The sequence below is a fragment of a genome, unplaced genomic scaffold (assembly GCF_019419815.1).
Source record: "Pyrus x bretschneideri cultivar Hongxiangsu unplaced genomic scaffold, Pyrus_bretschneideri_v1 Contig57, whole genome shotgun sequence".
NCBI classification, from domain to species: domain Eukaryota; kingdom Viridiplantae; phylum Streptophyta; class Magnoliopsida; order Rosales; family Rosaceae; genus Pyrus; species Pyrus x bretschneideri.
In genome coordinates, this window is record NW_025999795.1 from 1,814,746 (window position 1) to 1,827,544 (window position 12,799).

The window sequence follows — 12,799 nt, forward strand, 5'->3', positions numbered from 1 at the left end:
GAGGCATCGGAGCAGAAGGCATCGGAGCAAGAGGCATCGGAGATAGAGCATTCGAGGCCTCAATACTTGGCGGAACGCTGGATGACCCAGGAAAAAGGTGCCTCTGGAAGAAAGACGCAAGCCTTTGACGGTCACTTTGCATTCGACCTTGAGATTCTTGCATCTCATCAAGCTTCCTCTTCATGCCCGACGAATAGTTATTTGCAAGCACATGCAAACTTCTATTCTCGTACTTAAGCTGTTTAATCTCCTGCTTAAGATCTTCCACCTCTGCCATCAATGATTCCACTTGACGAGACCGAGCAAGCAGGCGTTGGCCCATGTTGGACACAGAGCTCGCACACTGAACACTGAGAGCGAGGGACTCTTGAACGGCCAACTCATCGGACCGTCCTGAAAGCAGCCTACTATCTTTTGGTGTGAGGAGGTTCCTAGCTACTATTGTAGCTGTTGTTGCATTCTGCATCACTGAGTCTTCACCTGTAAGAGGACCGTTAGAAGATAAGAAAGACGGGCACCATACATTACCTTGACGCGGCGCAACCGGATCACTGCTGAGACTCAATTCTAAGCTAAGGTTCGATGGGTTAGCCATTTTTCAAAGGTGTTAAAAGAGATGGGTGGATGGAGTTAAAACTCAAAAGGCCGGAGATGATTTTCAGGAATGAGCAAACTTCAAAGTGTGCATGTTAGAGGTGATCAATACCTCTATAAAAAGGAAGAGGCGCTTGCTCAGAAATCGAAGGGTCGCTTATTCAAAAGTGAAGAGACATCGCTCTGCAAATCTCAAAAGCTGGATTTTCCGGCATAAGTTGACGACGCTTTCTCTGCTTTTCAGAAAACGCGTGCAGCTTTGTCAAAAGAGGCGCTCGTTCAGAAATCGAAGAGGCGTCGTTCAGAAATCGAAGAGGCGTATTCAAAGATCGAAGAGTCGTCACTATTTCAAAAAGCCAGATTTGCGGGATCAAAACGTTTGTCGACAAGGGTAAAAGAACAGTACCACCACTTGCTATTGGGAAATCCCTATATATGTCGACCTTCATCTTTTATGGCAAGGCAGACCTGCAAACAAAAAAAAAAAAAAAAAAAAAATGCCCAACTCTTCCTCACCTCCGAGAGTGCACTCCCAGCCCTGCTCTCAAGTACTCATCTTCAACTATTGATGTACCCCCAAAGAAGATACCAGATGCCTGGAATACAGATGAGGCAGGAGGAAACGGTAAATCGAAGCATGTGGAGACAAGCACAACAAATATATGTGTTGATTCATTCGCTGCTTCTTCAAAGGCAAAAGTATCTCATATCATCAAGGGCGAAAGCAAAGGTATCTCATATCATGCTTTTCCCCTATCTTTTCCTTTGCCCTTGTTCTCACCTGCCAAGACAAGGACAGAGAAAGCAATATGTCGGAACCTCCACTCAAACTTGCGCTGCCACCAAGAAGTGATGGTCCATTCAAATGCAAGGTTTGCATTCAACTCCTGCATCAGGAACAAATACTACAAGAGAAGATGCTAAACCTGCATAAGGAAATACCACTTCTGCAAAGGGGAGCAAGTAAGGCAAGTGAAAATGATACATTGAAGCATGTGGAGACAAGCTACAACTGCATATGCTGAGCTATCCTCTAACCCTCTTCAATACGAATTGGAGAGATTGAACAAAGAAACAGAAAAAAGGAGTAAGTTCAGACCTTCGGAGGAGACCAAAAGAATCCTCCAGCCCAATTCAAGATCAAGCCTCGATGGCCCTTGAAGAAATCACAAGCCCGATTCGAAATCAAGTGTTCTCCACCCTTGAATCAAATTCAACTCCAGATAAAAGGAGTAAGTTCAGGCCTTCGGGGGAGACCAAAAGAATTTCCAGCCCAATTCAAGATCAAGCCTCAATGGCCCTTGAAGAAATTTCCAGCCCAATTCAAGATCAAGCCCCAACGGCCCTTGGGTTGACATCTACATTAAGGGACTTCAAAACGCATCTTCTACATGTGACAAGCACATGTCTACGACGCGCCTTGAAGTGGGGGCATTTGTAGACATCGAAATTTCGGTGAAACAAATGTTCACCAATGCATTAAAGTTTTGACGTGTCAAGGCATACATGGCATACGCCACGTGTTGTACAAATTGTACACATGGCGTGTGACTCAACAAAATAGGGAGAAATACCCTTGAAGGATTAAACAAGTTTTTCTTCTCATTTTGGGCAATGACAAGGCAAGTACATATCAATCCATTGAGGATCAAAACAAGTTTTTCTTCTCATGTTGGGCAATGACAAGGCAAGCATACTTCAATCCATTACGGATCAAAGCAAGTTTTTCTCATTTGGGCAATGACAAAGCATACACATTTCAAGTTTAAAATGGTGTTAAGTGGGAAATTAAGCCATAAGTTACACCACTTCAAGTTTAAAATGGTATTAAGTGGGAAATTAGGCCATAAGTTACACCACTTCAAGTTTAAAATGGTATTAAGTGGGAAATTAGGCCATAAATTACACCACTTCAAGTTTTAAATGGTATTAAGTGGGAAATTAGGCAATAAGTTACACCACTTCAATTTCAATATTGCATTAAGTGGGAAAATTAGGCAATGGTGCTTGGAAAAGAAAAAAATATTTTGTGGTGGTGATTCATTCTCAAAGCCTATAAATAGGCTTCTCCATCAAGGTATCAAGCATCAAGGAATTCACAAATACATTTCTCTACTCCAAAATTGGGAGAGAATTCCCCAAATCCTTGAAGCTTTGAAACTCCAAAGCTCTCAAGAAAATCCCGAAGGATCAAGAAAGCACTCTTCATTCTTCGTCAAATCCTCCTTCAAGATCAAGCCCCAACGGCCCTTGAAGAACTTCCACCAACTCAAGATCAAGCCCCGACGGCCCTTGAAGAAAGTGTTCATTGTTCATCATCCGTTCATCCTAAGATCAAGCCCCAACGGCCCCTTGGATCAACAAACAAATCCACACATCCAATCAACCTTCAAGATCAAGCCCAAAAGCCCTTGAAGAAATCCACACAACCATTATTCAAGATCAAGCCCCAACGGCCCTTGAAGAAAGCGTTCATCATTCATCATTCGTTCATCCTAAGCTCAAGCCCCAACGGCCCTTGGATCAACAAACAAATCCACACATCTATTCTTCAAGATCAAGCCCAAAAGCCCCCTTGAAGAAAACCAACTGTTCATTCAAGATCAAGCCTCAACGGCCCTTGAAGAAAACCAACCGTTCTTCAAGATCAAGCCCAAAAGCCCTTGAAGATCCGCTCATCCATCAACATTCAAGATCAAGCCCTGAAGGCCCTTGAAGAAACTTCCATCAACCTTCAAGATCAAGCCCAAAAGCCCTTGAAGAAATCCACACAACCATTATTCAAGATCAAGCCCCGACGGCCCTTGAAGAAAGTGTTCATCCGTTCATCAACTGTTCATCCTTAGATCAAGCCCCGACGGCCCTTTGGATCAACAACTCATCCACAAACCTACACCCTACGAAGATAGAATCAGAGGACCAAATTTGAGAGAGATCGTAACCCCAAAATCATCAAACAAAATATTATTTTGTACACGTTATTCTTGTTTCTTGTTTCAAGGAATTTTCGTGTTCACAACGATTTCCATGCGATTATCCATTAATTATGCAGATTTACTGCATATTTAGGTTAAAAATTTAATAAAAACATGAGTATTTAGGAAAATGATTTAGTTTTTATTGCATGCACTCTTAGAAATCACGTTAATTAGTTCCAGTTAATTACTGCGGATTTGCAGGTGGGTAATAATTATTTAATAATAAATATAGCGTGATTGAAAAATGAAAAAGAAATAGGATTAGTACAAATCAAGTGGCTTTGCATTAGGTTATGTCGCTGTTAAGGCCATACAGACTCTTAAAAGTTAAAAAGTAAAAGTCGGCTTGTTTCCGTTAAACCAGGCAGTTTACTTAAAAAACTATTTCATGTGTTTCAGTTTGTAGCTAAACAAACCCTAGTAGTAGTCGGGAGGCAGCACAGCCTTTGTTTTATTTGCATTGATATCCTAAACTCTTTGACCATGTCTTAATTAACGTGCAATAGGGTAAGTTTTTGGCCTTCTGGTTGCGGTCACTCTTCTTTCTGAGAATGAGAGTTTTTGTAACGGTTATGTTTTACTATGGAACTTTGGATTTTCAAGTGACAACTGTTGTTTAAATTTGAGGTGGTGTTTTTGTGATTTGTGCACTTAGTAATGATTATGTGTAGAAAACTCGATATTTGTTGGAGTTGACTCGTAATATAGTTTTTTGTGGAGGATTGCAAGATCATCAAAAATGGTGCGGTATTTCCTTTGTGTGGTCGTTGCAATGGTTCGAGGGGTACACAATCATGCTTTCTTGTCGTTGTAAGGTCTTCAGGTGATAATACGTGTTTACCTTGTGTGTTTTGGCGGTGCTAGGTCTAGCTTATAGGACTTAGGGCTTGTGAGCTTATATTTTCCGTTGGTTTGGTGTGAGTCTTCCGTTATTAAAGAATTGTCCATTTGAAGAGTTTATTTGTGTTGCGTCATTTATTTTTTATTTTGTTTTGGTTGTGCTTTTGTGTTTGTTCGACTGATAATTAAAGGACTATAAGGACATCTTCATGATGTCTCATAATTGGGCTTCTTTCCCAAGGTTCTAAAAAAAGCTAGGCGCTAGTCGGGCGGTGGGCTAGCACCTAGCGTCTAGGCGGATTTAGGTAAATTTCTTGTATATCTTGTAAATAAATGCATATTGACACTTACAAAAAATTATACTATATGAAATCCATGGATAAGATAATAAAAGAATGATAAAATGCAAAAAGAGTATCCAACAAGTCCAAATTTTAAAAACACATTAAGCATGTATGTCATATAACCATAGTGAGGAGTATTGTAGGATGACACATGTACAACAAGTTCACAATTTAAAACAACATAAAATGGAAAATAGGAGGAAAATAAGGAAATTTAGTAATGTAAGATACTTATTTTTAGCATCCCGGAATTTAAGTTGATACACAACACACCTATTCTATAAAATTAACAAAATTTCAAGGTATAATTAGAACTTAGACTTTAAACAAATTTCACAAAAAAAAAAAATATATATATATATATATATATAAAATAAAAAAATTAAAAAACACCACCCAACCGCCTAGCACTGCCTAGCCCGCCTAGAGCCACCCCGATTTTTCCAGCTGTTTTGCCCAAAATCACCTCGGTTCCAAGGCGCCTAGCGCCTAGGCGGCCGCCAATGGCGTTTTTTAGAACACTGTTCTTTTCCCAAAGAGCGTCGTTTTTTGCAAGTTCATCATAAAGTGACGCAAAAATTTATGCTCGTAACGTCATCTTTCTATTTGGTTAGGAGTACATTTTTGCTCACCACCATTTAGTGTAGTGTATGCTCATCACCCTATTTATCACCGTTAGATGAGTTTGAATTTTGAGATTTGTGCCTATCCACTACATGAATCTCGAAATTCAAACTCATCTAACTGTGTTAAATATGGTGGTGAGCAAAAATTATATGAAGTATGTTTTGTATTGTCTTTCTATTGTGTTTATAATCATATAAAATTATATTCTTGATAGAAGATATTCTTCATTTTATTTGACTAATGAAATATTTTTTCTTAAAAAAAAAATAACGTGCAAGAGGAGAGGCTTCTTTTATAAATTAACCTGCAAATTAAATGAGGAAAAAATGATAAGTTAACTAATTAAACTAATTATTTTTAACAGAATTATTATTAACACTTCAAAAATCTTATTCTACACTTCAAACTTTCTATATTATGAAAGAAAAATACACTTTGTGAAGAATGTAGAATGAGATTTTTGAAATGCGAATAACACTTCTCATTTTTAATCATATAATTTACTAAAATAAGGAAAATTTGAGTCCCTAGTTCTGAACTAACAAAACTCGTGAGTAGGCGGCCTTTTTGTATTGTTTTCTCTGAATGTGATTTGTAAAAGTCACTAGACACACTTGCTTTTATGTATAATAAAGTGAAACATTTACACTTACGATTTACCTTTAGCTTCTACGACTTTAAGTAATTGGTGCCAATTGGCCAACATCATCATCATTCATCTTTTTGGATTAGGATTAAGCGTATAAAATTACCATTCTACCACACACACACACACATATATAGGATCGAGCAGATCCAAGTTTTAACGACTTATTTACGACTACGTCTTCAAAATTTAAAAACATTATCACTTTACATAAAAAACTTGAATTGTGTCACTTAACACCTTGAAACTTAAATTGTCTAACTAGTTCCCAAAAACTCAAATTAGTCTCACTTTGTCCTATGTCGTTGGTGCCAATTGGCCAACATCATCATCATTCATCTTTTTGGATTAGGATTAAGCGTATAAAATTACCATTCTACCACACACACACACACATATATATAGGATCGAGCAGATCCAAGTTTTAACGACTTATTTACGACTACGTCTTCAAAATTTAAAAACATTATCACTTTACATAAAAAACTTGAATTGTGTCACTTAACACCTTGAAACTTAAATTGTCTAACTAGTTCCCAAAAACTCAAATTAGTCTCACTTTGTCCTATGTCGTCCAAGTTTGTTAACGAACCTGTCAAAATTTCTGACATGGCAAAAAAAGTTCTGATCAATCTATTAGAAATGAGTGTACCCTAATCCTAAACCTATATAGTTCTTATCAACATTGATCATGCAATTGGGAACTTGTTAATTGTATCTTTCTTGGTGCTAGGATCAAGAAAAGGGTACTTATATTATCAGGAATTAGAGTTGGTAACGAGTAACATGCATCATGCATGAGCAAATACTTGCCTCGACATGACGCTATATATAATATGTAAATTCAAAACTATGATTGCGAATAAGCATAAATCCATCAAATCGAGTGTTTAATTATATTCAAAACATTCATCCTCGCATATATGCAGGGCATATGCATGGAAGAAATTTGCGGTTCATGCTTCTTCGGTATCTGACAATATGTTCTGTCCACACATGCTTGGAACCAAACATAAAGTTCCACGTGGCATGTAATGCACGTATCAAAAGTTGGTGTACCAACAAATAATATAACGATCGAAATACTTTAGGGTTTCATTATTGAGGAGCCAACATTACAACTCCAAAATTGGTTAGCCAGCAATTTTATGAGCTGGAACTTGTAAAGTTGTAAATGCAACAGCCATAGAGGTACATTACGTGTACGTAGCCGATGTTTGTGTGTGTATAGGTCCAGTTTCTTGGTAGAGATTACACTCTACTCTTTAGAGAGTGGAATACATATATAGCATAGTACTATCGTATTGTTCGTATGGTGACCAAGTATGGAGTACATTAGTTCTGTGTTTTTGCCCTTTTTGTGGCTCTAGATGCTATACGGGCTGTTATATAAACGATACATGGTTATCACAAAATAAGCGTTCTATCAATCTTTCGTATGTGGACAGCGAAGCGAAATCCCTCATAAGAATGAACTTGTATATGTATTCAATGTATATTTCAAATTTTGATTCATGCATGAGATTGGGGTCTGCCCTGTTTGCTTAGGCATGCAAATAAACATTAATTTCCATCGAGAAAGATCCCCGCGGCCACCAAGATATCTATCTTAATTTAATCATAGTTCTCGCATTTTAGTCCATGGTTTTGGAACTAGATCATTTCCAGACTTTACTATTCAAAGCTTAAAGATCGTAAACTTGAGCTTTTAGTTTGTGTGAAAGAGAGATCGTAATTCTTAATTTGTGTAAGGTATATTAGCAAAATGAGTTAATAAGGACCGTTAAATTCAACTTTAATGATCCAAATTACCTGATTCTTAGATTCGGACAATGAAATTCGGAAAATATCGATTTCTATGGTTTTGCATGGCGGTTTGTCCTTGTAAGTTGTGATTCTCTTAACGGTTGACCCATACTTTGATTTTTATTTTTTAATTGTTTGGTGAACTGTTTAATTAGAACTTTGGCATTGCATGCATGGATCAATATTTGGAGGGAACTTGTCAATCTCTCCCGGTTGGTGCGTGGCAACGTGGGTGTACATACTTATCATCGAAAAGGCCTCCCTTTCCTCCTGCTAGCTAATTTGGCACATGCATGGTGCCTTATATTAGTCCACAAATTGGCTGCCGACATCGATTAAATTATATATAAATATGTATTTGGTTTGTTGGTAGAGAAAATTATGTATGTGATAATCATCTGTACAAGTGTGCATGTATAGTTTTATGTTTATTTTCTCCTTCCATTGATGCGTCCGGGCCGACAATTGATGAACTAACCTTTAAGTAATTAATGGCTTCATACTATGTACAATCATCATTCAAATTATAGATGAGGGTTGGGCCTTTAAGTAATTAATGGCTTCATACTATGTACAATCATCATTCAAATTATAGATCAGGGTTGGATATGTTAGACATGACGACGTATTTTTTCAGCACTCATGTTCGAATCATTCTTTTTATAAAATTTGAAGAATAATATACGTATAAAATCGTATGATGAGGTGTAGATCTTGGTTTAGTCCAGTTTGTTACAGTAATATGCTTCATTCTTTACACTCAAGTTTGAATATTCATTCCAATAATTTGAATAAAGTTTATATAATTATCGTATTATTTGTTAAAATTTTGATATAATAAAGGTAAATTAAGATCAATTAAAAGTTTGATTTCGTATAAAGTAATAAAATAAAGAAGAGCTAAAATTATGTCTTATATAAATATCTACACCCGAAACTTCTAATTCATTTCATACAAAAATAATTAAGTTTCCATTGATTAATCTACCAAGCTTTAGAGAGATATGTCAACGGTCCAGTCCTAAACCCGTTAATTTTATTTTCGACGTAATTAACCACATGTGCAACTCAATAAGAGTGAGATTTTATCACGATCGACCTCATCACCATTAAAAATAAAACCATTCAATATAAGTTATGTATCAATTAGTCATGTTTCAAATGTGAAACTCATTATTCAACATAGCCCAACTAGCACTTGTATAATGGGGTTATGAATGTGGGTTTTTCTTGGACTACCAAGGTTAATGCTTCTGCATCATATATGACCTACACACGCACTAACAAAGGTGGATGCATTGTATACAAGTGAAAGTGATGAAAACATGTTGGCATTGGTACAATGTTAGCCCAATCAGTTGACTTTTGATGTAAAGACACACAAAATCTATCAATATCCATATCGAGAGAAGAACACTTGTAAGGCGTAGGCGACGGACAACATGTGAATATTCCTTAAATAACCCTTGTTGGTCCCAAAGAATGGAGGAAGCTGGGTTAACCGAAAGATGGTTATCGTAACCCTAATAATCTAGCTTATTAAACTCTTTACCACAACAGCCAAATTGAAGATGCACGAACCAAATTATAAGCCTTTAATCTTACGACTCTTATCTGTCAAGAAATGAGAAAAAGCATGAAAAACGTGAAGTAAAAACTACAAGTCCTACAACAAATCACAAGTGGGACATTTTAAGATTATGATGATATGATATTGATGTGTTTGGAATTCTGGGACTGACCATTCATATAGTTCCACGGCTATTGGTCCTTTCTCGGATATATTTTAGTAACTAAAACTTGAGTGATCGAGTCTTTGAGGTGTGGCAATGGGTTGTGATTAGCTTTACTCATTTAAACGCGTCTCGTTCGGGTTAAATTATAAATCAAATTTGATCAACTCGCAAAACGAGAGAAAAGTTATCAGTGTTATATATGTTTTTTTTGTAAAATATTTTTTTTTAACAAATGATATTATCTACACTGAGAATGTCAGAGAGTGAGTTAAGCCTTACAATGGGCTTGCCATAATAATTTGGTTCAAATTCGTCTGTGGCGAGAATTAAACCTAAGACCTCGCTTACAAGTGAAGAGGAATACCACTAAACCATAGTACATAATGGCTTGTAAAACAATATTTTAAACTACTCAAATTTATGACTATAACTCAAATTCGGATATAATAGAGAGAGCATTGCCCTAATTAACTTATCACATTTGTGTGTTTTTTTAATTTATTATTTTTAAGGAAGGACGAAGAGTTCGAAACTATCATAATAATTTAAGAGAATATGGAGTTTCGAAGCCCATAAGCATGGGTAGAAAATAAACACTCAACACCTTATTTTCTAAAATATTGAACTACACACATACTAATCGTTTACACATCATAACACATATGTTATGTTCAAGAACTTTTCCAATCATGTAGTGTCTGAAATTGTAATCATCATCTTTCTAGCTTGTGGTGTAGATCAAGTGTTAGATAGTTTTCCACCAAACTGGCTGATTGGATTGTATGATTGGGTCCATTTTGTACTGTATTGTTAATTGGTTAGCAAAAAGGAAAATGATCGCTTCGGACAAGTCGCCATTTTACATGGTCCAAAAATCATCAAGCAACCACAACTACATATTGTCAGACGCACTGATGGTACTTATGCTCCATTGAAGGAAATTCTCAATGAAATTGATCTCCTACCGTTAAATCGATTGACACAATGGAAAGTAGCTTAATTTTTTATAAACACGTTTAAGGTTTATTATTTTTCGATTTGAGATTTATACTCTCAATATTCATGTTATTAGTAAAGTAATTCAATTACAAGCTTACTTGAAAGTGCTTCTCTAACGTTAAAACACTTTTGGAAACCTAAAACACTTACAATAATTTTGATACGAATAACTTAAAGTATTTATAAATTATAAAAACACTTTTTAGTGCATTATTATGAAAAAAGACACATGTGATAAAGTACTTCCAAGGTCATTTTTCAAAAAAGCACAAATTTTAGAGAATGCCATTAGACTTTCATCTAAAATAAAAGGTTTAAGCTTTTTAGGTAAAACCATGTTAACTTCCATCCATTATAAAGGAGTAAATAAGGGATGCAAGTTCTACCATAATAAACGACATATTCTTCACACTGTGACAAGTTTATGAACTAATACTCACAAATTTTGATCCGAAAACCAAAGCTCCAATTCAACCAAAGTTCGAACTCAAATGCTTCAATTTTCCCATATGAATAAAATGGCGACCCTAAGCCAACAAAACTCCTTGTTTTGCGAGAGTCGCTAGGAAAAGTAAAGCAAAGAGCCATATTAGCGTAAGGTCACCCTTTTTGTTCATACGAGAAGTTGAAACATTTGAGTTTGAACTTTGATCGAATTGAAGCTTTGATCTTTAAACAATCTTTGGACTTGGGATCGTCCCTTCAATTTTCTCATATGAATAATTATAAAAAGAAATTGAATGGAACACCCTAATAATTCAATAATCAACCCTTCATTGGGATTGGAGAAGATCTGATGAAAAAATTCTGGTAATAGATACTACCTGTTGGCTGGAGACTCTAAGCACCAAATGTAAGTACACAAAATCCAGTTCAAATTTTCTGAAATTGGACCACAATTAGTTGGGGTGTACATGCAGTCACATTAATTATTTGTGTAGCAAGAAATTAGTGTTGTTGGTAGGACCACAATTGTAAGGGTGTGTCTGATCAAGATCTGACGGCAAAAGAAGCTTTTGCAAGCTGATCAGCTACCACTACTGCGGTTATGTTGGCTCCTGATTTTGGATCACTCTAAAAGCTTACAGCTACCAATGGTCCTAAATTGTGCTGCATATTTGAACTAGTTAGTATAATATTGGACATGGCTGCAAGCTGCCCTCATGAATTTCTTCACTCTCAACTCAACCACCGTCCATTTAATATTACGGTTTAATGGTATTCCTATTCATTTGTAAGTGAAAAGTTCTATGTTCAGTTCTCACCAAAGACGAATTTAAACCACATTATTGTTAACCCATTGTGAGGCTAAACACACCTCATACCTTTTAGTGTTGATAATATCGTTTGTTCAAAGAAAAAAAAAATCAACCACCAAACAATTATACATAAGGGAAGAGAGAGGAAGGCTAATAGGAATGAGGATGGACGTACTTATTTCCGTATTTAACGAATATTGGATGAAAATTTCAATTGTTGGTTAAATTTCTTAACAGTATTCAACACAAGAATTTTAATTTTAATTTTCTTTGAACAATAGTCATCTCCTTAATGACCTATCCGCTGTCACCTCAGTACTATTAATCCGATGTGACCTTTTATTTTGTCTTAGGAATCTTTTCAAAATAAAGAAAAGCAAAAAAAAAAAAAAAAAGTCGATTTTGAAAAGAAAAAAGAATTCAATTGTTGGTAAAAACTGAACCTGACGTGAATCGAACACGCAACCTTCTGATCTGGAGTCAGACGCGCTACCATTGCGCCACAGATCCGTTGATGTGATTGTCCCGGTTGAATAATACAAGGTGTGAGGAATGGATTTTTATGGTTTTTTGCTTTTATGGTTTTTAATAAAAATGGGCCTGCGTTCGAATTTTAGATATGGGCTGGAGTTATACATGAGGAGGGGCCTAGGCCTAAACTACCCAAACCTAAATTCCAGCTTTGCCCTTTCAAATGTTCATTTTCGTACAAGCAATATTTGAGAAGTTGTCCAAAATAAAAGCTCGAATACAAAAGTAAATACTCTTAATCACATAAACTACAAATCCATTATTTTGCATCAAGACGTTCAAATTTTCATTTGCAATTTCACAATTCTTAACTTTGAATTGAAACAATCAAATACCTGTAGTCAAATGCAAACGTAAATTCAACTAGCTAGCCAAGACAATGTTCCTACCCTTTTGTACCCGAGTTTGAGTCTTACTCCCGTAGAAAAGTTTAGAGGAC

General features: G+C 36.2%; 1 non-coding gene across 1 annotated transcript; it reads right to left on the minus strand.

Moving 5' to 3' along the window:
- Nucleotides 1-12,267: 12,267 nt before the first annotated feature.
- On the minus strand, nucleotides 12,268-12,339 carry TRNAW-CCA. The gene has a single exon. It is a non-coding gene; the product is annotated as a tRNA-Trp (tRNA).
- Between the last annotated feature and the right edge of the window lie 460 nt (nucleotides 12,340-12,799).